Source organism: Notamacropus eugenii, chromosome 1 (assembly GCF_028372415.1).
Source record: "Notamacropus eugenii isolate mMacEug1 chromosome 1, mMacEug1.pri_v2, whole genome shotgun sequence".
In the NCBI taxonomy this organism is placed as follows: Eukaryota; Metazoa; Chordata; class Mammalia; order Diprotodontia; family Macropodidae; genus Notamacropus; species Notamacropus eugenii.
Window position 1 is genome coordinate 490,588,330 of NC_092872.1, and position 27,164 is coordinate 490,615,493.

The 27,164-nt window shown below is 39.0% G+C and overlaps 1 protein-coding gene across 6 annotated transcripts in view; it reads left to right on the forward strand.

Annotated features, from left to right (window-relative positions):
- The window catches only part of NACC2 (NACC family member 2), a 128,493-nt gene that overhangs the window by 21,770 nt on the left and 79,559 nt on the right, over nt 1-27,164 (forward strand). For 5 of the 6 annotated variants that reach the window (XM_072632977.1, XM_072632976.1, XM_072632984.1 and 2 more), the window contains exon 2: nt 26,111-26,171. The exons of the other annotated variant lie outside the window; for it this stretch is intronic. The gene's annotated coding sequence lies outside the window, so the exon portion shown is untranslated. The remainder of the gene's footprint in view (nt 1-26,110; nt 26,172-27,164) is intronic. 6 annotated transcript variants of the gene reach the window in all.

The following is a 27,164-nucleotide window of genomic DNA, read 5'->3' on the forward strand; positions in this document are numbered from 1 at the left end:
TGTGACTCAGGCCAAGACCCTTGACCTCCCTGCTTCCGTTTACTCCTGAAAGTGGAGATAATAATAGCACTTACCTCCCAGGCTCGTTATAAGGTTCAAATGAGACTAACAGACTCTGCCAAACTTAGAGCACTACATAAACGCTACCCATGGTAAATATTATTGGCAATATTGCTATTACTGTCATGATACTGCATAGATAGAAGGTAATCTGAGAAGCAAGACACTGTCAGTTGGTGGGGAGGAAGAGGAAGTGGGACCAAGAAAGGCCTCTTGCAGAAAGTAGGACTTGAGTTGAATCCTCAAGGAAGTCAGGGAAAAGTCTGAGAGAGGAGAGTATTCCCAGAATGGGGAACACAATCACTATATGGAATTTATGTTTGAGAAGCTACAAGTAGGCCTATGTAGCTGGATCATTGAATGTGTAGAGGGTAGTAAAATGTAAGAGGTGTAAGAAGAAATGAAGGATCAATTTATGAAGAGCTTTAAATGACAAACAGAACAATTTCTATTTTTCTCGGTGTCAGTGGAAAGTGTGTTTGGAGTGGAAAGAGATCTGAGAGGGAAGACCATTTAGTTAGAAAGCTATTGCAATAGTCTGGTGAGAAGTGAGTACCTGAATTAGGTTGTGGTCATGCCAGTGGAGAAAAGAGGATGTTTAACATATACAAGAGAGGGGAGGAGAAAGGAGATTTGGCAATGCACTGGATACGTAGAATGAATGAGAAGTTGAGGATGTCAGAGTTTGTGAGCCAGGATAACTTGATGGTGGTTCTTTGATATAATTAAGAGAAATTTGGAAGAAGGAAGGGTTTGAGGGGAAAGATGATGAGTTGAGTTTGATATGCCTATGGGATAATCTATTTTTAAGATACCTAAGAGGTAGCTGTGCAGGACTGTATCTCTGGAGAAAGACCAGGACTGGATATTTAAATCTTGGAATAACTATAAATATGATATTTGAACCCATGGGAGCTGAAGAGATCACCAAGTAAGACGGTGTAAAACAGAAAGAGAAGAAAACTAAGGGCAGAGCCTTGAGGAGATAACCACAGTTAGCGGGCATGAGATATGGTTGGAAGGGACCAGCAAAGATCAAAGAGAGGTCCAAAAGGTAGGAGAGGAACCAGGAGAGAGCAGCTTCATGAAAACCTAGAAAATATATCTACGATAAGGAAGTGGTATATAGTGCCAGAAATTGCAGAGAGGTCAAGAACAGTTAAAACTGAGAAGGGGTCATTATATATGGCAATTGAAAGGTTGCTGAGAACTTTTGGAGGGGACAGGTTTTTTTCCCTTAATAGTATCTTATTTTTCCCCAGTTACATGTAGAGATAGTTTTCAACATTCATTTTTGTAAAATTTTGAGCTCCAAATGTTTCTCCCCTTCTCTGCAAGACAGCAAGCAATCTGATACAGGTTATACATGTACAGGCATGTTAAACATATTTCCACATTAGTCAAGTTGTGAAAGAAGAATCAGAGCAAAAGGGAAAAACCATGAGAGAAAAAAAACAAAGAATAAGTGAAAATGCTGTGGTTCGATCTGCATTCAGACTCCATAGTTCTTTTTCTGGATTTGGTTAGCATTTTCCATCACCCAGTCTTTTGGAATTGTCTTGGGTCCTTGTGTTGCCAAGAAGAGCTTAATAGTTAATCATTGCACAGTGTTGCTGTTGCTATGTACAATGTTCTCCTGGTTCTGCTCACTTCACTCAGCATCAGTTCAAGTCTTTGTAGTTTTTTTTTTTTAAATCTGCCTGCTCATCTTTTTTTTTTTTTTTGCAATGAATGTATTTGCCATGTCCAAAAATGTACGTATGTATTGCCATGAGTGGACCTTTGGAAATATGGGTAGCCTGTTTCATCATGAGTTTTCTGGAGTTATAGTTGGTGGCTGCATTGATCACAGTTCTTAAGTCTTTCAACATTATTATTCTTTACAGTGCTGTCATTACTGTATGAATAATTTTCCTGGTTCTGCTCACTTCACTTTGCATCAGTTCATATAAGTCATCCCAGCTTTCTCTGAAAACATCATTGCTTTTGGAACAAAAATATTCCACTGGATTCATACGACATAACTTACTCTACCATCACACAATTGGTGGGTTCCCTCTTTGTTTGCAGGGCTTTGCAACAGCAAAAATGTCAGCTACAAATATTGTTGTACATAGCATACCTTTTCTTTTTTCTTTTTTTAAATTATTAATTTGTTTTCAGTTTTCCACAATCACTTCCATGTATCTTAGGTTTTCTCCCCCTCCCTCCACCCTTCCTCTCCAAGATGGCATGCAATCTTATATGGATTCTACACATACATTCTTATACACATTTTCACACTGGTCATGTTGCATAGAAAAATTTACATGTATGGGAGAAACCATGAGAAAAAAAAACATGAGAAAATATTCTGCTTGATTCTGCATTCCAGTTTCATAGTTATTTCTCTGGATGTGGATGGCATTTTGCCTCAAGAGTCCTTTGGGAATGTTTTAGGTCCTTGCATTGCTGTGAAGGGCTAAGTCTACCAGAAAAATTCCTCACACATTCATATGCCACAACTTGTTCGGCTATTTGAAGGGACAGTTTTACTTGAAGGATATTGTAAGTCAGATTTAGATAGAAGTTTAAGGAAGGGGAGAGATAAGTATGGGCCAGGCTAATCAAGGAAAACATTGGAGGAAGAGACCTCTCTTAGATCTTTGCTGGTCCCTTCCAACTACATCTCCTGCCCACTAACTGTGGGTATTTCCTCAAGGCTCTGCCCTTAGTTTTCTTCTCTTTTTGTTTTATACTGTCTTATTTGGCGATCTCTTCAGCTCCTATGGGTTCAACATGGTTTTAACTGTGTACAATATTTTCCTGGTTCTGTTCCTTTCACTCAGCTTCAGTTCATGTAAGTCCTTCTAGGCTCTCTGAAGTCTTCCTGTTCATCATTTCTTATAACACAATTGTATTCCCTTACATTCATATACCACAACTTGTTCAGCCATTTGAGGGGACAGTTTTAGTTGAAGGAGACTGGAAGTCAGATTTAGATAGAAATTTAGTGGAGGGGGAGAGATAAGTGTGGGCCAGAATAATCAAGGAAAATATTGGAGTAAGAGAGACTGGTCCTGGGCTTTTGTCAAGTAGGGTAGGATTTGGAGAAAGAAGTGGAGTGAAAAAGCATGGAGAGGCAGGCAGAATGGTAGAGTAGAAAGAATACTGGGTTTGAAGTCAAAATGACTTCAAATCCTAGCTTGCACTATTGTTGATGTCGCGTCCAACTCTTCCTGATCCCCTTTGGGGTTTTCTTGGCAAAGAAACTGCAATGGTTTGCCATATTCTTCTCCATCTCATTTTACAGATGATGAAGACTGAGGCAGACAGGGTTAAGTGACTTGCCCAGGGTCACACGGCTAGCAAGTGTCTGAGGCCTGACAGATCTGAACTCAGGAAGATGAGTTCCTGACTCCAGGCCCATTCTAATCACTGTGCCACCTAGCTGTCCTTCTGACAAGATTATCTGTGTGTTATTGGGAAAGAGTTTAATTTCTCTTTGTCTCTGTTTCCTCCTCTATAAATGAATGATTTGGACTAGATGTTTTCCTAGATTCTGTCAACTCTTGTGATCCTAAGGCCTTTTGGGAAAGTGTGTGCAAAGGTGTTGCACAAACCATGCTACAGAGGCTGGTATGATATTTCTATTTTCTGGTGAGTTTATCATCCACTCCCAGATTTAAATGCTGAACTGGTAGATTTATAGATTTTTTTTTTCTTTTGAAAAGAGATTATCTAGGCAAGGCTAGGCAGCATGGGCTTTGTAGTAGGACTGGCAGTGAATTTGAAATTAGAGGACTTGTTCAAGACCTCAGTGACTAGTTACCACCTTTGTGACTGGGCAGTTTGCTTATGCTTTCTCAAGGGGCTGGACTAGATGGTCAGTCAGTCTAAAAGCATGTACTTCTTACTCTGAGGTTCCTTCTAGCTCTAGATCTTAGGGTCATATGAAGTCCCTTATTTTACAGAAGGAAACCAAAGCCTGAAGAGTTTTAAATAACTTACCTAAGGTCTAGGCTAGTTATTGGATAAAGTTAAGGTTCACACCTAGGGCTCTTGAATCCTTGACAAGTGATCTTTTCACTGTATTGAGCTGAGAGTTCTTTTCCAGGCATTTGGGATTGGAGGAATTTCCTAGCTTCAGTCTTCTTAAAAATATTCATTTTCAGTGCATCAAAATCCTCTTATTCCATATTAGAGATTCATAATATCATCGTTGGCAGGGCCCTCAAAGGTCATAATCCATATCTGACCAAGAGTTCCTCATTCATCCCCTTTTTTCATATAGATGACCACAACCCTAATCCAGGCCCTTTTCTCTTGCCTGAAATATTCTAGGTGAAATTCCAGCTTTCACACTTTTACCTTTTCTATTTGTCTTCTAAATAGCCTCTAAATTAATCTTCCTAAAAATATCTCCCTGCTCTTAAGAACTTTTACCACCCCTCTAGTGCCCCAGCTTGGCATTTAAAGCCGTTCCCAGTCAGGTTCCAACCTACCTTTCCAGGGTTACTGTACACATGACTGCCCTTCACATACCCTGTCACAGCCAAAATGGCATGCTCACTCACCCCATCCATCTTCTATCTCCATGCCTTTCATCAGGCCACCCTGACTACTAAGAGTTAATGAGGAAGTCCTTATATCTCTGCCTCTTAGAATCCTTACTTTGATTCAAGACAGCTCTTGCCACTTTCTATGAGAATCACTTGGTAACGTAATTGTTATTAGTTATGAATGTTTTCTTTCTGTTCTCAGATTCTTTTGTATGTCCTTCTCTATTTGCCAGTGTTATATCCATCCCTACCCCTCACACGTCAAGTAGAATATAAGCTCCTTGAGGGTCAGTGTTGTTCTTCATCTTGCCTTTGAGTCACCAATATCTAGCTTGGTGCTTTGGACATGCTAACTTAATGAATGCTTATTGAATTGGGAAAAAGGTGTCTGTCTTCAAGAAGCTTCCTTTCCCTTGGGAATAGTGGTGGAAATACATTAACAAAGTATGCTGCAATGTAAGGGAGTGGCTACCAACAAACAACTTGAATCTGAAAAACTTATCAGAGGTTGCACATCTTTGAACATTAATATAGTAGATTTAAAACTGACAAGGACTTTAGAGGTCATCTAGTCTGATGTATTCCCTCACTTTACAGAATAGGAAACTGAGGCCTAGCAGAGTGACTTAATTCTAGCAGGTAGAGGGATTAGGAGGGAAGAGAGTGGTGCATTCTAGGCATTCAAGACTTTTTCCTTTCTCTACCCTAAAAACTCTTTTCCTCTCCTCTCCCTTCCAAAAGCACAGAATTCCAGAAAATTCCAGGAAATGGAGTGGTCTACTTGACTAAGAATTGTCAACTTAAACTATATCAAGAAAGGAAAGCTCTTCATGGGTCTATACCATTTGAAAAGAGACTTTCTAGAGGAAGGGTTTAAACTGGCCTGGAAGGACAGGTAAAATGTGGATGGTTGTATTGGCTTCAAGTCAATAAAGTAAGCATATATTAAGTTCCTACCATGTTTGACGAACCAACTGAACTGGGCTCCAAAGATACAAAGTGGAAAAATAGCCGAACTTTCAGAGTTGGCCTTCTTCTATAACCAAAAAAGTATGTACCCAATAATTTCAGACATTTTCCAGAAGCTCAAGATTTAGGTGGGCTTGGTTGGAAGTTTTAGAATGGTTTTTCCCCTATATTATTTTGGTCTGTTGTATCAGTGGTGGTGAATCTCCTCCCAATGACTTAAAGACCCTGTAAAAATCCTAAAAGATCTTCTGAATCATTAAAGAATAATAAAGTCTTGCTTTATATGGGTAGGTGTACATCAGAATTTAATAAATATTTTAAAAATAACAGTGTCCAAAAGCAACTCAGTTAACTTGAATTTTCTCTGTAGTAGAGAACCTCATTTCCTGATGCTTCTGGATAAAGCAGAGTTTGTTGTGATTCTAGAATCCATGTACATTTGGCACATCAGGTATGTCATCCACTGATTTGGTGTGAAAAGCTGTTTTTAAAAAAATAAAATTTAATTGATTGATATCATATCTATTTCTAAATATATCTTACTCCCTTGAGCCAAGCTCTATTGTCTCTTGTAAAAAAAAAAAACAAAACACCAATATGTCAAAAGAAGTCTGGTGGCTTGGTAGTGCAGTGGCTAAGAGTGCTGGTCCTGGAAGACCTGCATTCAAATCTAGTATCCATTGCTTATTAGCTGTGTGATCCTAGGTAAGTCACTTCACCTTAATCTGCCTCAATCTTCTCAATTGTAAAATGGGGATATTAATAGCAGCTATCTCCTAGGACTGTGATAAAGATCAAATGAGATGATTTTTGTAAAGTGATATATAGCAGGCTTTCAATGCTCATTTCCTTCCCTTGCTTGTACTTCTCTCATCCTCCTGCTTCACCTGCGAAGAAGGGAAGCTCATTGTTTCGTCTCTGGGCCAGTCTGGGTCTTAGAGCATTTAGTCTGGCTTTTGTTTTCTATTTTCATTTTGCATACTGCTTTCCTGGTTCTGCTTACTTTATTTCCATCTCAGTTTATATAATAGTCTTTCTATGCTTTTGGATTCTTCGTCACTTGTTACAGTGGAAATTCCTGATTTGGGTGGAGTAAAAGTCATACTTGGAAATTTCAGTGCTTATGTAGAGTGGGCTTTTAGGGTAATTCCACAGAGGACACAGGAGAAATAGAAATAGCTGGGTGCAGTGGCAAGAATGCCTGATATAAAGTCAGAGAACTCGGGTTTCAGTCCCGACTTTGTTACTAACTATGTGACCTTGGGCCTTCCACTCTCTGGGCCTCAGTTTCCTCATCTATAAAGTAGATGACTTCTATGACCCTTTCTTTAAACCAGTGGCCCTAGGGAGGTATTTAATTAATGTGATGAAGGTGCTCATTCCAAGCATTTGAAATGTCTCTCCTGGTTTACATTTAGGAATGCACGCTGGGCTCTGTGCGTTGCTGCTTCATCTCCTCCAGGATGCCTGCAGCCGTGATTTGCTGAGTCTCATTGCCTCTGCATCGCTGGAAAGAATAGAAGTGGCTGCAACAGTATTAGCTTCATTCTGGGACTGTTGTGCAGTTAAAAATCACAGTGTTAACTTAACACAGTTTCCTGCACCTAATTTCGTTTCCATTGTACTGCTAAATGCCTTTGTTAAATTTTGTATATTGATATTTTTTGTCGTTGTCAGCAGATTTTTCTCCTTTTTTTTGAAGCATATAAAACCATTAGTGTGAGAGAAGATTAAAAAGATACATTACAATTAAGATGTTAATGAAATCTGCATCATACAACTTTTGAAACCCTTTAGGCATTAATCTTGCTTGTGTGGTGTCCATTCACTTTGCCCGTTCTTATTCGAACACTGACCCCTGCTGAGAGATTGGTGTTATAATTGGATTTTTTTTTTTAAATAAAAAAGAAAGAAAGCTTTTAGGAAAATAGAGGGTGAGTGGTCTACTCTTGCTTTATGAGTCAGTCTCCTAAATGAAGAAAAAGGAAAGCAAAAAGGGGGAGAGATGCTCTTTGCCATTACGCATGAAGACCTGGTGTAGGATCAGTTTTCTCCTTATACAAAGTCTTTTTCTCTCTAATCCAGTTTCCTAACTTGTTTGGTTGAAACCTTCCTATTCCTACTTTCAGGGGGTGAGGGGCAGTTGTTGAAATCTATCTTGCCAAGTTTTAAATAACTTTAACCTATTAAGTTTGAAGGGGCTTTAGAGAGCATATAGTCCAACCTCTGTATTTTATAAGTGAGACCCTAGAGGGAAGAATAGTGATTAGCTCAAAGTCATAGATAATAAGTAGTTTGGGGTTTTTTATGCATTAGACATGTTGTTCAGTCATTTCAGGCCTGTCATGCTCTTTATGACCCAGTCTGGGCTTTTCTGGGCAAAGATACTGGAGTGGTTTGCCATGCTCATTTTTCAGATAGGGAAATTGAGGCAAACAGAGTTGAGACTTGCCCAGAGTCACATAGCTAGTCAGTGTCTGAGACTGGATTTGAACTCAGGTTCTCACTCAAGAGCCAGCACCCTATTCACTGAACCACCTAGCTGCCCTAGAAATAATGAACAGAGCAAAAAGATTCCAACTCAGGGTATTCTGACTCCAAAACAAATGCTCCACTGCTGCTCTCCAGAACCTGAAGCCTAGATTAGATATGACCAGTGGTAGGACTTGCATGTATTCAGGTTGCTAAGTTCTCCATGAAATCCTTTGTGGTTTCTATCCTGTGCATCCCTTTTTTCCACTCTATTTTAGACAAGATATTCAACCCCCAAATGTTTAGGAAAATGCCCTTTACCCTTTGAGGAGAAGGAACATAAGATTCTGTTTGGAAAGACAGAAATGTGAACAGGATTCTGGGGACTGTTGGAGAGAGTGATGTGATCTTACCAGCTAGTAGCATGCCTAGGAATACACTTGACTTCTCTCAGTTGGCCATCAGCTTCATCAATTCTGAACCAAGTTTTCCCAGAGTTTTTACTGTGGGATTTCTACACAAAAGTTAGCTGGTCACTGGAGAATGCAAGAGAGTTGGCTCCATCTATATGGCTTTGGGATGATTCAAGGGGACCTTCTTTCTGGCTAAGAAGCTTTCACTTGTCTGTAGTCTAGAGTTCATGGCATTGCTGAAGCATGTCAAGTGGAAAGGGGAAGTGTGATGTTCTCTAGCTTATGTATGAGGCAGCTAGGTGGTGTGCACTGAGCACTGAGTTCTAATCCAGTCTTAGTTACTAGCTGTGTGACTAATCCTGTTTGCCTCAGTTTCCTCATCTGTAAAATGAGCTGGAGAAGGAAATGGCAAACCACTCTAGTATCTCTGCAAAGAAAACTCCAAATGGGGCATGAAGAGTTGAACACAACTGAACAACAATAACACACCTACTGTGCTGGGTAGTTGTGAAAATTAAAGAGATAATATTTGTAAAAGCACTGCACATTGTACCTGGGACCTCGTAGGTGCTGGGTAAGTGCTTATTCTCTTCTCTCCTTCTCATATGTGTCATCATCATGTATTTCTCGTTCAGTCATATGCGTTCCAGCATCTACCTGAAGAAGGAGCTGGGCATTTTGTGAAGGCAGTCTGGTACAGTTAGTTGCTTTTGTTTGGTAAGATCTGGAAGCCAATGTTGCAATCTGTAACAGTAGAATAGTGGGAAGATGGTCAGGTGGTTCGTACTGGGGCTCCAACAGACAGATTTCATGTCTGTGTGTTTTTGCAACACCTTTCTATAAAGGGAAACATAATTTAAAATATGATTACTTAGTGTTGTAACAGCCTTCTCAAACGTCTCTGCATTATGCTGAGATCATTATCAGAGGCTGATATGAACTTGCAAAGAATATTATGCAAATCATTTTCTTTCTCCAAAAGGAAATTTTTTTTTTTTGCTTCTCTAAGGCAGAGCGTGACCAAGAACAGTGCAGAGGACTTCGACAGAAATCCTTTTGTGGGGGATGAAATCGGCTAGGGGGAGAAATTTGAGTACATTTTTTCTCCACATTTTCTCCCTATCAATTATGTTCGCTCTATGAACCAAGGCCTCCAAAAGGAGTGTGTGTTGTATATATTTATTTTTATCATTACAAATATTGCTCCTAGGAATTCCTTTATAGGCATAGATCTTCTCTTTTTCTTTGTCAATAATATCCTTAGGGTATAGTTCTGGTCCTACATCACTAGATTAGCGACCCAGTGATGAACAGCTTTGTATTTCTTATTGTTTAATTGAATCAGACCTCTTTGTAGAAGACAGAGACCAAGGATGATCTTTTTTTCTAGCTATATAACAGCTTAAATCAGATCTGTCAGCATCCCTGCTTCATGCCCTCAACCTGACTACCACTTCAAGCCTCTCTACTTGGTAGCATTCTTACTCTTTTTTTTTTTCTTTCATTAAAAGCCGTTTGAATTCTTCATTCACATTGTGGTATAATAATATATTACCAATACATTACCAATATTACCAATATCTCAGTCTTTCCAGGATATTCAGTATTTTAACCCACTTGGAAATCTTAAGCTGAAAGTATGGCTTGGTTGTTTCAGGTATCTACCAAAGGGTAGGGAAGGATTGGGAAGCCTAGCAGTCACACCATGGGGATAATAATGGCTTGTTCTCCTCTTGGGTAAGATGAATCCTCCTCCTTGATTGAGAGTGATAACTGGAATAGGTTTAGGATGCTTTGCTTCTCTGTTGTTTCAGTTTAGGTTTTCACCAAGCTTGGTTGAATGACACCCTTCACCAAAAGATAATACAGCCATAAGTCATGTTAATGCTGGCATAGCTTCCAAAATGGAGGAGGTTACAATTCTGCTGATTTCTCCCCAAGTAAGATCATATCTGAAGTATTGGGTTCAATGCAGCATGCCAGACTTTAGGAGAATCATGGACTACTGCAGCAAATTCCTTGGAGGACAATCCAGGAGTGAAAGGATTGGAGAATATGCAATATTGAGGTTGAAGGAACTGGGGATATATAATCAGGAAAAAAAGACAACTTGGGTGGGGAGGGATATGATTATTTCAAGAGCTGGCTTATGGAAGAAGTTAATTCCTTTTGTGTAGCTCTAGAGAGCAGAACTAGGACCAAATGGACATAAAGAAGTATCAGGGAGGCAGATTTTAGTTTAACACGCAGAGCAAAAGTCCAAATATCAGAGCTATACCACAACAGAATTGGTTTTCTTTGTCAAATACTGACCTTTCTATCACTGGAGGTTCAAAATGACCACTTGTCAGGGAGATCATAGTGGAGATTCTAGTGTTGGCCAGAAGCTTGCATTAGGTGGCCTTTGAAAATCCCTTCTGATTCCCAGTCAATATAATTTGGCCAATTTTTTTGTTTTGATTTGCTTTTTAAATTTATTTTTAGTTTTAAACATTCACTTTTAATAGATTTTTGAGTTGTAACTTTTCCCCTCTTCCTCTTTTCGTCCCCTCCCCAAGGTGGCATGTAATCTGATATAGCCTTTAAACACATTTCCACATTAGTCATGATGTAAAGAAGAATCAGAACCAAACAGGAAAAAAACCACATAAAAGATAAAGGGAGAAAAAATAGTCTGCTTTGATCTGCATTAAGACTATAGTTCTCTCTGTGGATGTGGATAGCATTTTCCATCTTTAGTCTTTGGAACTGTCTTAGATCCTTGCATTGCTGAGAAGAGCCAATCTATCAAAGTTAGCATTGTGGCTGTTACTGTGTACATTGTTCTCCTGTTCTGCTCACTTCACTCAGCATCAATTCAGTCAAGTCTTTCCAGTTTTTTTAATTTCCAAGTTACATGTAAATTTTTTTTGAAGATTTTTGAGTTCCAAATTCTTTTCTTCCCTCATTCCCCTCCACCCTCAAAAAAACAGTTTGATATTGATTGCACATGTGAAGCCATGTAAAATATTTCCATATTAGTCATTGCAAAAAAAAGACAATCCACAGGAAAAATAAAGTTAAAAAAGTATGCTTCAATCTGCATTCATAGTTCATCAATTCTCTCTCTGGAGGTAAATCATATTTTTCATTATGGATCCTTTGGAATTGTCCTGGATTGTTATCTTTATAAGAGTAGCTAAGTCTTTCATGGTTGACCATCCTTACAATATTACTGTTACTAAACACAATGTTCTTCTGGTTCTACTTACTTCAATTTGCATGAGTTCCTATAAGTCTTCCAAGGATTTTCTGAAACTGTTCTGTTCATCATTTCTTTTTCTCAAAATTAATTAATTAATTATTTTTAGTTTATAGCATTCAGTTTCACAAGCTTTTGAGTTCCAGATTTTCTTCTCCTCCCTTCTCTCCCTCCTCCCCCTCCTCCCCCTCCCCAAGACAACATGCAATCTGATATAGGCTCTACATATACATTCACATTAAACATTTTCCCCTTAGTCATGTTGCAAAGAATTAGAACCAGTGTAATGAACTATGAGAACAAAGAAATGAAACAATAAAGAGAGAGAGCAGTCTGCTTTGATCTGCATTCAGACTCCATATTTCTTTCACTGGATGTGGATAGCATTTTCCATCATGAGCCTCATAGAGCTGTCTTATAACCTTGCATTGCCAGGAAGAGCCAAGTCTATCAAAGTTAGTCATCTCATAATGTGGCTGTAACTGTGTACGATGTTCTCCTGCCCTCCCTCAGTATCACTTCATACGTCTTTCTGCTGCTCATCATTTCTTACAGCACAATAGTATTCCATTGCATTCACATACCACAACTTGTTCAGCCATTCCCCAATTGATAGGCATCCCCATCAATTTCCAATTCTTTGTCACCATACAAAGAGCTGTTATAAATATTTTTGTATATGTGGGTCCTTTCCCCATTTGTATGATCTCTTTGGCCTATAGACCTAGAGGTGGTATTGCTGGGTCAAAGGGTATGCACAGTTTTATAGCTCTTTGGTCATAGTTCCAAATTGCTCTCCAGAATGGTTGGATCAGTTTACAACTCCACCAACAATGCATTAAAATGTGTTCCAATTTTCTCATGTCTTTGCCAACATTTATCACTTTTCCTGTCCTGTCATATTAGCCAATCTGATACCTCAGAATTGTTTTTATTTCCATTTCTCTAATCAATAATGATTTAGAGCATTTTTTCATGACTATAGATAGTTTTAATTTCTTCATCTGAAAACTTCCTGTTCATGTCCTTTGACCATTTATCAATTGGGGAATGACAAATTTCGTCAATTTTATACCCCCACCCCCTAAGCTGGTCTTGGAGCCCAGACTTGATCACTGTCCCAAGCTGTTAGTTCCTTTTGTTTGAGCATTTTTGTTTGACTACACCTTCACTAGCATTAAAAATACATAGCTACTTACCTGGGAATTAGGAAACCTGAATTATATTCCTAGAATTTTGCCTTTTTCCCAGATCACCACAATGAGAATAAGACCTGGTCATCTTATAGGAGTGTTAGGACCCATCTAGATTTAAAAAGAATTTGGAAGCTCCTTGAGTAGAGTTTAGGTGGATGTATTCTGAGTAGGTAAATTTTGGTGTTTTGGTTCAGTCCTTGTGTCATGGGAATAACTCATTTAACACTAGAATAAATCTCCTGTGTCTTTTTAACAAAGAGGGGTGAGCTGAGCAAGCTTGGAATATAAATATCCTTGGCCGCATACGGTAGAAGGATCAGTTTATGTGTTCTAAGAAATAGTATCCATCTGTTAACTGTAAAAATTTAATAGTATCCCAAAATACCCCCAAAACCTCCAGCACTGTTAAACTGCCAGCCCCGTCACTTCATTATTAATATTCCATATTAAATAAATTAACTGCCTATTAAAAATGTCATAAATCTATGCTGCCCCAGAGGACAAGAGAGGGGCAGAGAAGCCATAGGTAGAGGAAATCATATGAAGGACATTTCCAGTTGTTTCTCATTACTTGAGTTGTCAAGCGCCCCTCCCACCCTCCACTGTCCCCCGCCTGGAAATTTTGACAATGAAAAGCGTTTTTGTTTTGTTTTGTTTTTTGGTAAAGTCCAAATATAGGGAGTCGCTTAGAACTGATCAGAACTCTGACACTTTGGTCCAGTTAGTGCCTTCATCCTACCCATGTATACCATGGCTACCCCAAGACAACTCTGTAGGAAGAGAGGCACTACACCCTTGCTTGGCTGCCCAGTCCAATAATTTTTCCTCCTTCACTCCTCACCCATGGTTGGTCTTGCCCAAATTTAGTCAGTATTGCTTTCCTTTGTCAATTCCTTCTTTTTTTGAGTCTTTGGTGGGCAGAGGGAACTAAATGTTCTGTATCTTGTCTATAAAAAACTGTCATGTACTTGAAGACTGTAACCAAGTCAACCCGTAGCTTTGTCTGTGCTAAATGAAGACCCCAGTTCTTTGACTCTTTTACATGAAACCTGTTCTGCATTCCTCAGATCATTTTTCATTCTTTTCTGGGCACACTTTCGCTGATGAGTTACACGTAGGGTTTTCAGAAGGGATGGGACCATAAAAAAAAGTGTGTAGGGCTTATAAAGAGATGGCAAATGGAATGGGATTATGTAGAACTCCTGGGGAACATTCTGGGCTGGGTTGCTGAGAAACTCCAGGCCCTAAGCAGGGCTGAGAACCTTAAGTAAACACATTTTTAAAAAAAATTACTTTTTCTTTGACCAAGGGAAGACTATCTCTGCCTGTACCCTGGCCCTAGGTTTAGGGAGGTCACTTCTGCCCTTTGTCCTTAAGGTCTGATTCTGTATTATCTTCTATTCTAGTCTTTCCTTCAACATCTCAGCAGCCAGTGTGTAGCTAATGAGCTAGGCAGAGATTGTACGAAAACTATCCTTCTTCCGGAGTTAAAGTGTGTAGAGGAAATAGTGCATCAGGGCCAAATTTGCTGTTCTGGTGAATTGGGTTTCTAGATAACCAGGATTAGATCCAAAATTCTTGTCGAAAATAACTCTAAAGTGACTAGGGTCTCTTCCGTACCTTAGTAAGCAGACTATAGTGATCACATCTAAATTTTTTTTGAAAGTCTTTCGGGGCCCAACATTTTTATTTTCCAGGTCTAAGAGTATAAGGAAGACATTGAGCCAAATGAAACTGATTTCAGGACACACATTGAAAGCATCTGGTTTTTTTAGGGGGGGGGGGGGGCATCAGTCAGTAAACATTTATTTAGCACCTGCTACTGGCCAGGTACCACAAAAATGAAAACAGTCCCTCCCCTTTAAGAAGAGTTTTCATTTATCAGAATTGTTAATAATGAAATCCTTCATATCAAAAAATTTTCTTGTTCTTATATGAAGCTTATAAAATTTTCCATTTAGGGGAATCTTTTTGACGAATTCAGTTCTGCCATCCTGGACTGAGTAGTATCTTGGTTCAGGCTTTCTAGTGTTTTGTTTGTTTTTCAAAAGCCATTCCTTCTAACTCCCTTCCCCAAGCCTGCAGCCAATTAACCAAAAACAGGCAATTGTTTTGGGAATGTTCACATCCTCCATGTTTCTTGGTTAAACACTTAACATAATGTAGCCCAGATCTGGAAACAGTGGCTTATCTAATTGGTATTGTCTAATGCTCTCCCCTATTGCCAGAACTTCTGTGCATTCAGACAGCCCTAAGAATAGTTAGAGATGACCCAACTGTGACTGCCTTCTCTTCTTATCTAGTATCTTGAAGTTGCCTTATCATGTTCATGAAAATGAATTAATGCTGATCTCTGCTGAATAATCTTTCCTTTGTATGAATGAGGTGACTAAGACAGAGCAGCACAGAATTTTCCCTGGGTTTTAGATAAGAAGACCTCTATCAATAAACTAGTTTGTCTCTGTCTTCCCTGGTGCCTACTCCAAATGATGTGTTATTTCTGTGGGTGAGGCCATTCTCTGTAACAGAGGGTAACAGTGACTAACTTGCCTTGTGCGTAGGCCTGTTCTCTCTCAGTCTTTAAGTTTAATAGTTCATTTTAAATAACTCTTCTCCATTCAAGGTTTCTTTCTCCTTAGCTAGCATGCACTCGCTGTTTCATTGCTACCCCTTCCCCATGCTTCTTTGAAGAACTAAAGTGTCTCAGATCTGGTCCTGTCTCTGTGAAAGAAGGGGAGGGTTTCCAGTGACACACTTCCTCATGAGAAACTTTGTTCCTACAGATAGAATTAATACAGGAAGTAGGGAAAATCTTCTAGGATATCAGATAAAGAGGAGGCAAGGGAATAGACTATGAAAGAGCTTCTGAATGCTAAATAGCATTAAATATATGTCCCCCTATAAACTGGAGAAGTTTTGGCAGAAGGGGGGTAAAGATTTCATTTGTACTCTTACTCTGACTCCTTCTGGTAACTTGGGTTCAAGTGATTTATACAAAAATTTTGGTGTCAGAGACAGACTTTCCCAAAAGAATACTCTTTTCAGTGTGATCAGATGGAATTGGGAGTGGGTAGAGACATGCTTGAAGGCAGCACCAGAAGACATTTGAGGTGAAAAGCTGAACTAGAGAAATTTCTCCCAACTTGGTCAAGTTGAAGTCTCAATTGGATAAGTCAGCTTTGAACTGAAGATACAATTTTTGTTTATTATTCTAACCCAGTTTATTTGGCAAGAGGTTGTAATAAAAAAAGTATCCTAGAAATGAATGATAATAAGGTTGGAGCTCAAGTTATTCTATTGGAAAGGAGCAAGTTATGGAAAAATGTTCTTGCTTTGAACACCCAAGGCCTTCCTCTTCACTTCTTCCCCCTTCTTCCTAAAACCCAAGACTCTCTTTTGATGGTGACTCCTGGTTGATTAGCTCCAAAGAACACTTTGCATTCTTTATGTATCCCATCCCAAGTATCTGTTCATGATGAACTAACTAACTATATTAGTAGGCCAGCATCATAGGATTTTAGAGTTGGATAAAACCTCAGAAATCATCTAATCCAGCCCCTTCATTTTACAGATGAAGAAATTTCAAAGTTGTACATCCATGTCAAAACATTTTGACACTAGTTGAAACCATGGATGGCATGAGAGTTGTCATTCCTCCCCAAAGGTCATTATTAAGAAGGTGCTATTACTAATCAAGGTCCAAACTTGTCAGACCTTTATGAGGAGTGATTGCCAATAGACTGTTGACTTCTGGAGTGTTCCCTTATTCCCCTACCATGCTTACCAATCCCTGAATGATAATCTTTATACCTTTAATTTAGGCCTTGGTTTTCTTGTTAAAAATTCAGATGCTCTTGGAGAATGTGGTTGTGTTTTTTCAGGGGCAGTGGTATAACACTTCGGGTTGTTCTAAGTCGCTAAAATCACTTTTGATTGAACTTAAGATCCTTCAGCATATCAATTTAACATACTTTTATTAATCTTCTAGCATGCAATAAGACATTGTTGGAGGATAGATGTTGAAGAGAATGGGACCCCATGGGATGCTGGAGGTATTTAAATTAAAATTTGTTCAAAGCTGGACTGGTTAAGTTTGTAAAGAGGACAGCCTACTCGCACCAAGGAAAATTATGTAGTACTTGTTTTACACTATAAGCAATGACAATTTAAACAGACAGTTCTGCAGAAATTGTCTTAGCACATCACTCCACTCCCCAAAACTCTTCAGTGATTCTCTAGGATAAAATTCAAATTCCTTAGTCTAGCATTTGATGCCCTCCACAGTATTAGTCTTAAATCTACATTTCCAACCTTATTTCACCTTTGCACACTGTTATGTTCCAGTTTAATTTGACTGCTATTGTCCAGAGTCAACATGCCTTCTCTTGCCTTTACATTCACACTGGCATACATTTCTGGTCCCTGCCTCTCAGAGTCTCTCTTCCTTAGTCGTCTTAGCTTAGACTCCACCAATTCCATGACATCTTTGATTCCTCCTTCTTATCCCAGTCCACCTAAAAGGGTCCTCTTCTTCCTCAGATTTTCTTAGGACTTTTTTTTTTCAGAGATTCCTTTGGGCCCTAGTCGATACTCTTTACCTTATACTAGACTGATGTGTGTACAGTATGTCAGTAGACTGTCAGGGTGTATACAGTATACATCCACTCTTCCTTCCCTTCCCCCAAAACAAACATATACAGTTTCTTAACTACGTATCTTTTTACAGAATAATACATAAATAGATGTGAGTAAAATGTGGGGTAAAATCCACACCTGTCTCCATTTAATACAGTGGGGAACAGGACAGAGCAAATCTTCAAAGAGTAGATGAGATAGAACACTGAAGAAACTTAGCATAGATGAGACAGAAATAATTGTTACATGGAGCAAATTTTAAAGTAACTTGGACCTGTTTGTAATGATTTCATTGATGTGAGGAAACCCTTATCACCACCCTCTCTGCAACTTAAAGGTCTTAGAGAGCACCATGGTTTCTGCTTAATAGTTTGTGAACCCCTGGAGTGGGGGATGATCTTGATGGACCAAGGGTTTTGTGCTAAAAGTTCTATAATGGCGCCTTACACAGTAAATACTATAAATATAGACTTACTCTATGACAATAAGCTTGTACATGTTTGAAGCATTATAAGTTTGTTTCTGTGGTACTTGAAAACCACTGTGAGCATGAGCATGACGATTTTGGTACAGTGATCACACCAGACTCGAGTTTTCGGATTAAGGGCAGTGTGCTCTTGAAGGTTCTTGATCTGTCATCAGATTGCTTCCAAACTGCCACTAGCGTTCAAGTACAAATAAACATATGTTGGGCAGTTTGAAAACTCTGATTGTTGCATGTTACAAGACTTCTTGAAGCCATCAACAGACTATTACAGAAGCTCTGTAGAAACAGTCTTAATTGCCTCTCAGTGCAGTATTAAGATTGGGGGTTTAAATTTATCATCATATTCTGTCTGGTGATTTTCAAATGAACTGGTTGGCAACATTGTAATTTAGTTTCCATGAGAGTATAGCCAGTGGGCCAATGGTAGAAAAGAAAGTCATATTCAAGAAAGTCAAGATTCTTTCCTTACAATGGATAGGTTACATATAAATGATAAAAATAATTTATACAATTGTACTTTAAGTACATTTATCATTTAATGAACTCTTGTCATTAGCAGTACATTTTTATAAAACTAACCTTTTCTCTTGATTGGTTAGGTGGCTAAAATTTTTTAAATGAACTTGTGTCTCAGCAAGAGAACTTATAAAATCTACTGTTTTCCATCACGTTATGTGAGCAAGCATTTTCACTTTATTTTTGATTTAAATAAAAATAGAGGAATAAACTTGATGGAGAACCAGATTTAAGACTATGTTTGGTGTTAAGTCAAATCTTGAAAACTTTTCTTCAAATTTTAAAAGTTGAATATAGATTGTTTACATGATTATTATGTTAAACATTTCCCAAGTTCTAACTTCACTTAAAATATATATTCAAAAAATGTATAAGGTAACTTAATATGAAGTCTTTCAGATAATAGTAAGCATATGAGGTTCTGCTGAGGTTGACTATCCCACATAAAATATTTATAATTAGGGTTTTATAATTTTGTATTTAGAGTTTTGATGACTGAAGAAAAATTTATATTTTGTAATTGCATTTATGTAGTAAATTTTAAATGTGAAGCTTTTTGGACCTAAAGGTACCATTGTAGTTGTTGTAAGCATTTAATGAATCAATCCGAAAGAATATTATGAATAGTATATTAAATTACCCTGGGGATTTACAACACATTTTGTTGAAAAGATTTTGAGGCACCAATTGGGAACCATTGTCTTAAAGTGTTGGTAGCTTGGGGCACTGACAAGTGGATTTGCTTGGTCGGAGTCACAAAGCCAGTAGTATGTGTTAGAGCTAAGACTTGAACACAGCTCTTTCGGGCTCTGAGGCGAACTTTTGTACTACCATCCAAAGAGAAGCAACATTCATTTGAATATTAAACCTTTGGATTTTAAAAAGTGAAACATTATACTGGCAGTAGTTTTGAGTGCCTTTTATTCACCAAGTTGTTTTGGATTTTATGGGACAGATCTGGCTTTTTGAGTGTTTCAAAGTAGCTGATAATTTTTCTCTTTTTTTTTCATACTATACTCTGTAAAGGCTGTTATTGGTGTCAATTTCTCTTTGAGCTGTCTACTCTCCTATACTTCAGCTTTCCCTTCTTTCTTCTCTCTCTCCCCTCCCTCCCCCCACCATCCCTAACTTCCAAGCTGAGAAAAAAATTATTCTATTTCACATCCATGCAAATGAAGATACTTGTCTTTGGAAGATTGATCCAGAGTTGTCATGGCAATATCTCTTGAGGTCGTGAGAAAGCTCCTTTATGTTGTATGCTGCCCCCTCAGTCTGATTTCCAATAACTGGGGAAAAACATGGAAAGCTTCTTTACCACCACTCCCCTTCTCTTTAATTGGCCCAACAAAGATACTTTTGATGATCATATCCTCATTTGGGCTTGGAAGCACTGCACTCTTGGGTATGTTCTGAAACCAGTATCTATCTGCCTCTGAACCCCTACTGTTTTGAGTCTCTCTCTTGAGTAGACAAGAAGCATTTTGTTTCTTTCAAAAGTTTGGGAAGTGAGGACTATGAATGTACCCTCAATTTTAGACTTTCTTGATTTTTTTTTTTTAAAGAAAAAATTCAAAACATTCTTATAGTATCTTGTACAGCCTTGGCACACCTTCTCTATCACCCCTCCCCCCCACTTCTAGTGTCTCCGCCCTGACATATATTTGGGTTATATTTGTGTTCCTATAAGAGTTGCAACCATAACTTTGCCTTTTAATTGGTCATAAGGATGGCATGGGGCAGCTAGGTGGTGCAGTGGATAGAGCATCAGTGCAGGAGTCTGGAGGACCTGAGTTCAAATCTCACCTCAGACACTTGACACTGGCTGTGTGACCTTGGGCAAGTCATTTAACCCCAATTACTTCATCCTGGGTCATCTTCAGTCATCCTGATGAATATCTGGTTACTGGATTCATATGGCTCTGGAAGAGGAGTGAAGCTGGTGACCTGCACAGTCCTCCCTCACTCAACAAAGTTAAGTGTAAGTCACATCATTGCTAGGGTTGGAAGCTCAATTCCATGTGGACAGTCTCGGGCGGGTAAAGGTGGGAACTTCTAAATCTTAGAGTTCTCACGAGACCCCCCAGGAAACGGCTGGGAATCGAGGTGAACCGAGCTATCTCGTGTATTTCCAGCCGTTTCCTGGGGGGTCTCGTGAGAACTCTAAGATTTAGAAGTTCCCACCTTTACCCGCCCGAGACTGTCCACATGGAATTGAGCTTCCAACCCTAGCACATCATTATTTCTCTGATGACATGGTCTTCTTCGGCAGTGAAGGACGAACACACACAAGGATGGCATATATTGTTTTGACTCACATTTAGTTGTTAAGGGTGCTAGGAAGATTTCCATTTTTCATCCCTTTCAGGTGTGTCTGTTGGTGAAATCTTGGAGGGAACTGACCAGTTGGGGCCTCTAGTTGGAGTAATCCTAAGGTCCAGAGTAACGAGTCTTCATTTTCTTCCAGGAAAAATTTCTAATAATAATGCCTTATGTATTAGGCAGTAATGTGCTTTGCTTTTCAAAAAATACACACACCTCCATTACTTCATTGATTTTCATAATCGCCCTTTGAGATAAGGGGCAGAGATTATTCCTACTTGATGGATGAGCAAATAAAAGTTCAAGTTTATAGAAAAAGTATTGTAGGAGAGCCAGAATTAGGGCTTTGACTGACTTTGATTGGGGCTTTGGCCTGCAGCTAGAGATCAAGAGGTTGGACTGAAGTTTGGGATATGATCTGTCTGGGATCAATGAGTATGATGTGGAGTTGAGGGTGTAAAGTGTGATTGGATTTAGGGGAATAGATCTCATGGCTTCAGTTAAAGGGCATAAGTAACCAGGTAAGAAACCAAAGCTAATAACACAGATTTTCTGCAACAAAAATGACCATGACTAAATAGAATTTGATAGGGTTTGAATTCTACCCCTATTTAACGAAGCACATAATTGAATCACAGTCTCTTGCTCTGAGTTTTCTCATCTGTAAAATGGGAATTGCAATAGAATCTTACCTCTTATGTATCTTCTGGGAGTCAGTGCTTTGCAGACAAAACACCATATAAATGTGTTCACCCTCAGGGAGGCTTGCCCTCTTTAGAGTTATTCAGATTTTGTAATTGTCAAAAAAGATCTTCAGCTGTTCCTGTAAAAGAGGAGCAGTCAGATTAAAACTATTCTTTTTCATCTGAGGACCTATTATACCTTTTAAATTTCTATAAATTGTGTGGTAGCCTATCCAGTTAATGATAATAATTCCTCACATTTTAGATGTGTTTTCCTCACAACCTTGCATGGTCTATAGTACCAACTATTATTATCCCAATTTTACAGGTGAGGAAACTGAGGCTCAGAAGAATTACATGATTTGGCTGTGATGACTTGGATAGTGACTTTGAAGAGCCCAGTGGTGATCCCAGTTATCTTGATGCTAAGTCTTGTTGATTGGCTATAAATGTGAAAATTTAAGTTTTAGCTTATCCACCAAGAGAAGGGCAATGGTTTCATACTTGGATAATAAAGAATTCAATTGTTTGACTTTGGAAAGCCTTTTCATTCTCTTTGAACATGTGCATCTAATAATCTGGAAATTCCTAATGTCTGAAGCCAAGAAGTGAAGCTATCCGGTGAAGATGAGACTTTGGGGAAGTTGGGAAAACTGTCCAGCTTTTCCATTCTGACTCCCCTGCTGTTCAATTCTTTTCTCCTTTCTGCTTCATAGTGAAGAGAAAGGCATCAGCAGTCAGACTGATGGAGAGCATCAGCCTAAACTGAGCCTTCCTGTTCTGTTCTCTTTGTAGTTATTCCACTTTCACACCTTCCTTGGGTTGGAGAAGGTAATTAAATGTTTTGGTTTAAGAGGATTCCTGCTGGGCAGTAGGCTGCAGGATGGAATAAAAGTAAGTGAATGATAGTAAATTGTGTCAGGAAAGTAATTTTGTCAACCACCCTGCTTAATTATATTAACAAGACCATGAAAATAAGATTTGCTACAGATATGTCTTATTTCCCTAGTTAAATAGAGCTGACTGGTGTGAGTCTGGCTAAATTGTATTTTGGGATGGGGAAGTAATACAAGTTGAAGGGGGATGATGAAGGTACCTACCTAGGCAGGGGCTGGTGTTTGTTGAATGGTGACTTCCAGAGATTTAGAAGCTAAGTCCGGGTCCTTCTTCAAGATGGTGGTTTTGGAGGAACTCACCACTTGAAAAGGGTCATAGGGCTGAGGGATGTTTCAGAGGCAGAAATTATAAACAAATGTCAAGTCACAAAAAATATCAGAATTTTTATGAAACTGTCTGTAAAATGGGAATAATGCAAACTGTAGTACATGCTTATTCCAGGCACAGATGAGATAATGCCCATGAAGTCTTTTTCAAACTTTAAAAGACTGTAAATAAATGTCTGTCATTTATGGTCAAAACCATAGTAAGGTTTATAGAACATTTTCTTCACAACAACCCTGTGAAATAGGTACTATGAGGATTAGTGTTCCCTTGTTACCTATTAGGAAATTGAATTTTCCAGAGGTTTAATGACTTCCCCAGGATCACACAGCTCACAAGTGTTAGCCAGAACAAAAACCTAGTTCTCTCTTGACTACAAGTTCAGAGATCTGTCTACTGTACTAAACTGCCTCCTGTCCTTTCTCCCCTCTTCCCCCAAACCCTTTCAGGTTTTCCTAGGATCTGTTTGTGTGGGAATCTGAAACTGAGCTGGAGCCCAGTATTACACAACAGGACTGTCTTATCTTTGGGAAGGAAATAATAGGACCCTTGATCCTGGGAAAACAGCTAATTGCATCTTCTGTGATGTCTACAGTGGCTTTGAAAACCTCAAATTATTCCTTTCATTGTCTTTTGTTGTTGTTCTGGCCGACTAATGTGTTCCCTCTCTCAGGGGAAAATAGCATGTAAAGCTAGGAGGAGGGGGGCGGGAACACCCAGATTTCTTAGCTGGATCTTAGTGGATTTCTTCACTTCCTGAAGGGAGTGCAGGGTTCTTGAGGTTTACAGACCATTGCCAGAAGGGCTATTTGCTCATACAAAGTTCTCCATTGTAATAGGCAAAAAAATCAATTTGATTACTTCCATGTCAGCATGCATGTCTAATGGACTAGAAGTTATTGCAGCTATAAAACACACAGTATCATTCCTCTCTCTCCGAAATTTGACAGGATTAATATAGTCAGCATGAAATCTTAGTCATAAAGTCGACCATAAGTGATGGTAAAATTAGCTAATGAAATCGGCTGCTTATGGAAAACATCTTCTGTTTTTCCTTCTGAGGAGAAGGAAGAAGACACGCTGAGAGTCTGAAAATGCCCAGTGAAATGGTGCTAAGTCCTCCTTCCAATGTGCCTGTCTCAGCATCCTCCCAAAGAGGGTGAGAAGGGGAAATGAAGGAGAGGAAAGGTATTTGGCGTTTTAAAACCCTGTGATGTGTTGAGCAGCCTGGAGCACATTGGATTTCTGTAGCAGAGTGGACTGTGTAGATCCACAGAACAAGGCAGCAACAGCAGCATATGTGAGCTCAGGCTAAATTCATTTTCAGCCAGAGGATGGTATTTCTAATCTGGACCTTTGCTGGATGTTTTATTTTTCAAGTTAAGAGCTTCAGCGCAGCTGGCACACTGAGTTTTGATGCTTAAAAAGCTTTTATTCCTCTCTTGTCCTTTCCCCTCTTCCCTTGACCTCTTCTTTGCCCTCTTCTTCTCCTCACCAGCATCTAATTGCCTGAGATACCTGGGAATGAAGGGCATGCTCCCCTGATGCATCTGGAAGGACCTCAGAGTTCAAAGAGAGGACAATACTTTACTATTCAGACAAATGCTTTCTGGGAATGAGCATTGTTGAGTTGAAGTCCCAGAGCGGTTTTAGACTTTCCAGAACTGATATTTCATCTTTCATATAAGGTGCGGGGCATTGTGTTGAGAGAGTTGAGGATCAGATAAGTGAATATGCATAAACTACTTTGAACAACTAGTTAATTGTTCCACATTAAAGTATAAACTCTTCTATTCCAATGCCCAAGCCCTTCCATCTTTGGACCTTCCCCACTGCAATGTTCTTTGGCCATTATCCACATGCCAGGCTTTACTCCTTCCTGTCTCCTGCATATACCATGCCAAGTTCCCACCTCCAAGTCCTTGGTTATTTACTGATGCATGAAATGTCCTTTCCTTTCAATTTTCCTGTCCATATTCTACCTGTTTTCAAGCTTTGTTTCCTACCTGCCTACCTGAATCCTTCTCTTTTTACTTCCATCTACACTGGTCAGTTTTTCTTTTAAGTACTTTAGTCTATTGTTATCAGGTAACCTGACATTTAGTTACAGGTTGTCTGATAATTTCTGTGTGTCATTTCTTCCCATTTTTGACTATGTCCTGAGAGGGACTTAGAATCCCTGCATGGGTCTGAATATTTTAGAGACTCTTATTCTAAATCTGGGTTGATTGACTGATTAATTTGCCCTAGTCAGTATTATGTCTCATTTAACCTCAGTAATTCAAAGGTTAAGAGGCAGTGTGGTTGGTGTAGTCTGGAAGACCTATAGTTCTCATTACTTGAGAATACTGTATTTTTTCTTTCTTTCTAACATTTGTTTTTCCCAGTTGCATGTAAAGAGAATTTTTAACATTCATTTTTTTTTAAAAAAATGAATTCCAGATTTTTTTCCTTCCTTCCTTACCTCCCCACTTCCAGAGATGGTAAGCAGTTTGATATAGGTTGAATATTCTATATTTGTAAATTCATCTACTCACTATAAAATTCATTTGTAATTCCAAAATTAATACTTGTTGTGCTTTCAGGTTGTTCATGGATAAGTGTCACCCAGTGCTCATGGTTTCTGTGCTTTTTCTTGGTGATTACACTATACCCCAAGTCTTTGAGTAGTGTCTGGTGTTCTTAAGCCCAAGAAGGACTTGAGTCTTAACAGAAAAAATACAAGTGTTAGATTAGCTTCTCTCAGGCAGGAGTTATAGAGTTACTGGCCATGAGTTCTATGTTAATGAAATAACAATACATCAGATACATCCAGAAGAAAGAAGAGGAAATGTACAAGAATGAGGCTACTCAGGAAAGTGCTAAAGTAAATGTTGTGACCAGAGGCCCTCAGGAACCTAATCTTGCATTTCCTCTAGGAGCAATTGTTCAGTATTTGCTAATTCAGGGTTGGGACGCCTTGAATGACAAACTCTAGGTACTTTTGAGTTCTTTGTCTGACACACACTGGCTGTGCCATGGTAGGTAAGTCATTTAACCTCTCCCTGCTCTGGGCCAAAGGTGTCAAACTGAAATAGAATTAGAACTGAAAACCAGTTTACATTGTCTACGTTGCATTTTCATTTACTTGTTAAATATTTCCCAATTACATTTTAATCTGGTTCAGCCATTGCAGAGTTTTTGTGGTCACTCGTTTGACCACCTCTGCTCTAAGACAACTCTTGTTGTCTAGACTGTAACTTGAAGAAAAGGAGCCCGCCTGTGTTGAAAGAGGGAGACTTTCCTCAGCAGTTCATTCCCTATATAAGGTACATCATAAGTCTAATCTCCCCTTTTTTTTTTTTTTTTGTTCAATAGAAAGGATTGGAGGCAGTGGAAGAAGAGGAGAGAGGGAAACAAAAAAAAGTCAGTCTGAGTGGTAAGTTCCTAAGTCATTCTGCCTAATGTTGTGAAGCTAGACGACACTCATCCTCAGCTCAGCACTTTTTCGACATTTCCTTGCTGAGTTTTCTCCCACCTCCCCCACTCCCAGTGATTCTAGTCTTCTAGCCGCAGCTTATTCCATGGTGTTGCCACGGAGCAATTTTTCCGAAATGTGCCAGCCTTTCTTTCTTCTCACTGTAGTCCACATGGCAGCATCATACAGTGAATGAAACACTGATGTAGGAGACCTAGCTTATGATTACTGATATGCTTAGGTTCTCTGTGTGTGATTTTGAGTGGCTGGATGGATAGAGCTCTAGACCTGGAGTTAGGAAATCCTGAGCTCAGAGATGGCCTCAGATACTTACTAGCTATGTGACCATGGTCAAGTCACTTAACCTCTTTTTGCCTCGGTTTAATCATCTGTAAAATGGGGAAAATAGTAGCACTGACCTCTCAGGGTTGTTGTGAGAATTAAATGAGGTAATGGTTGCAAAGAGCATAGCACAGTGCTTGGCACATAGTAAGTACCATATGGATCTCAGTTATGATGATGCTTATGACCATGATCCAGGTCACTTTCAGTTTCTGGGCCTCAGTTCTTTCATCTTGGAGACCATTCAGTGTATACCCCTGCCTCGTCATTTCCCAGATGACGTTATTCCTGTGGTCACCCACTAGAGTAGTGGAAGAAACTTGTAGTGTATCCCAAATCTCTTCAACTCACATGTACGGGATGAGGTCAATAATACCTGTCTCACCAAGGTCGTATTTTGTTTTGTTTTAAATAAGGAACAAGCAAGAAAATAATGGATATAAAAGCAATTTGAAAATTGGTCTTCAATAATGGATAGACTTCTAATTTAGCTCATGCTCTTCCCTATACCCAGGATGCCCTTTGTATTTTTCTTGACCTATTGAATTCCTACTCTTTTTTTCTTTTGAACAATTCAAATGTCACCTGTTTCATAAAGCCTTCCCTAATTGC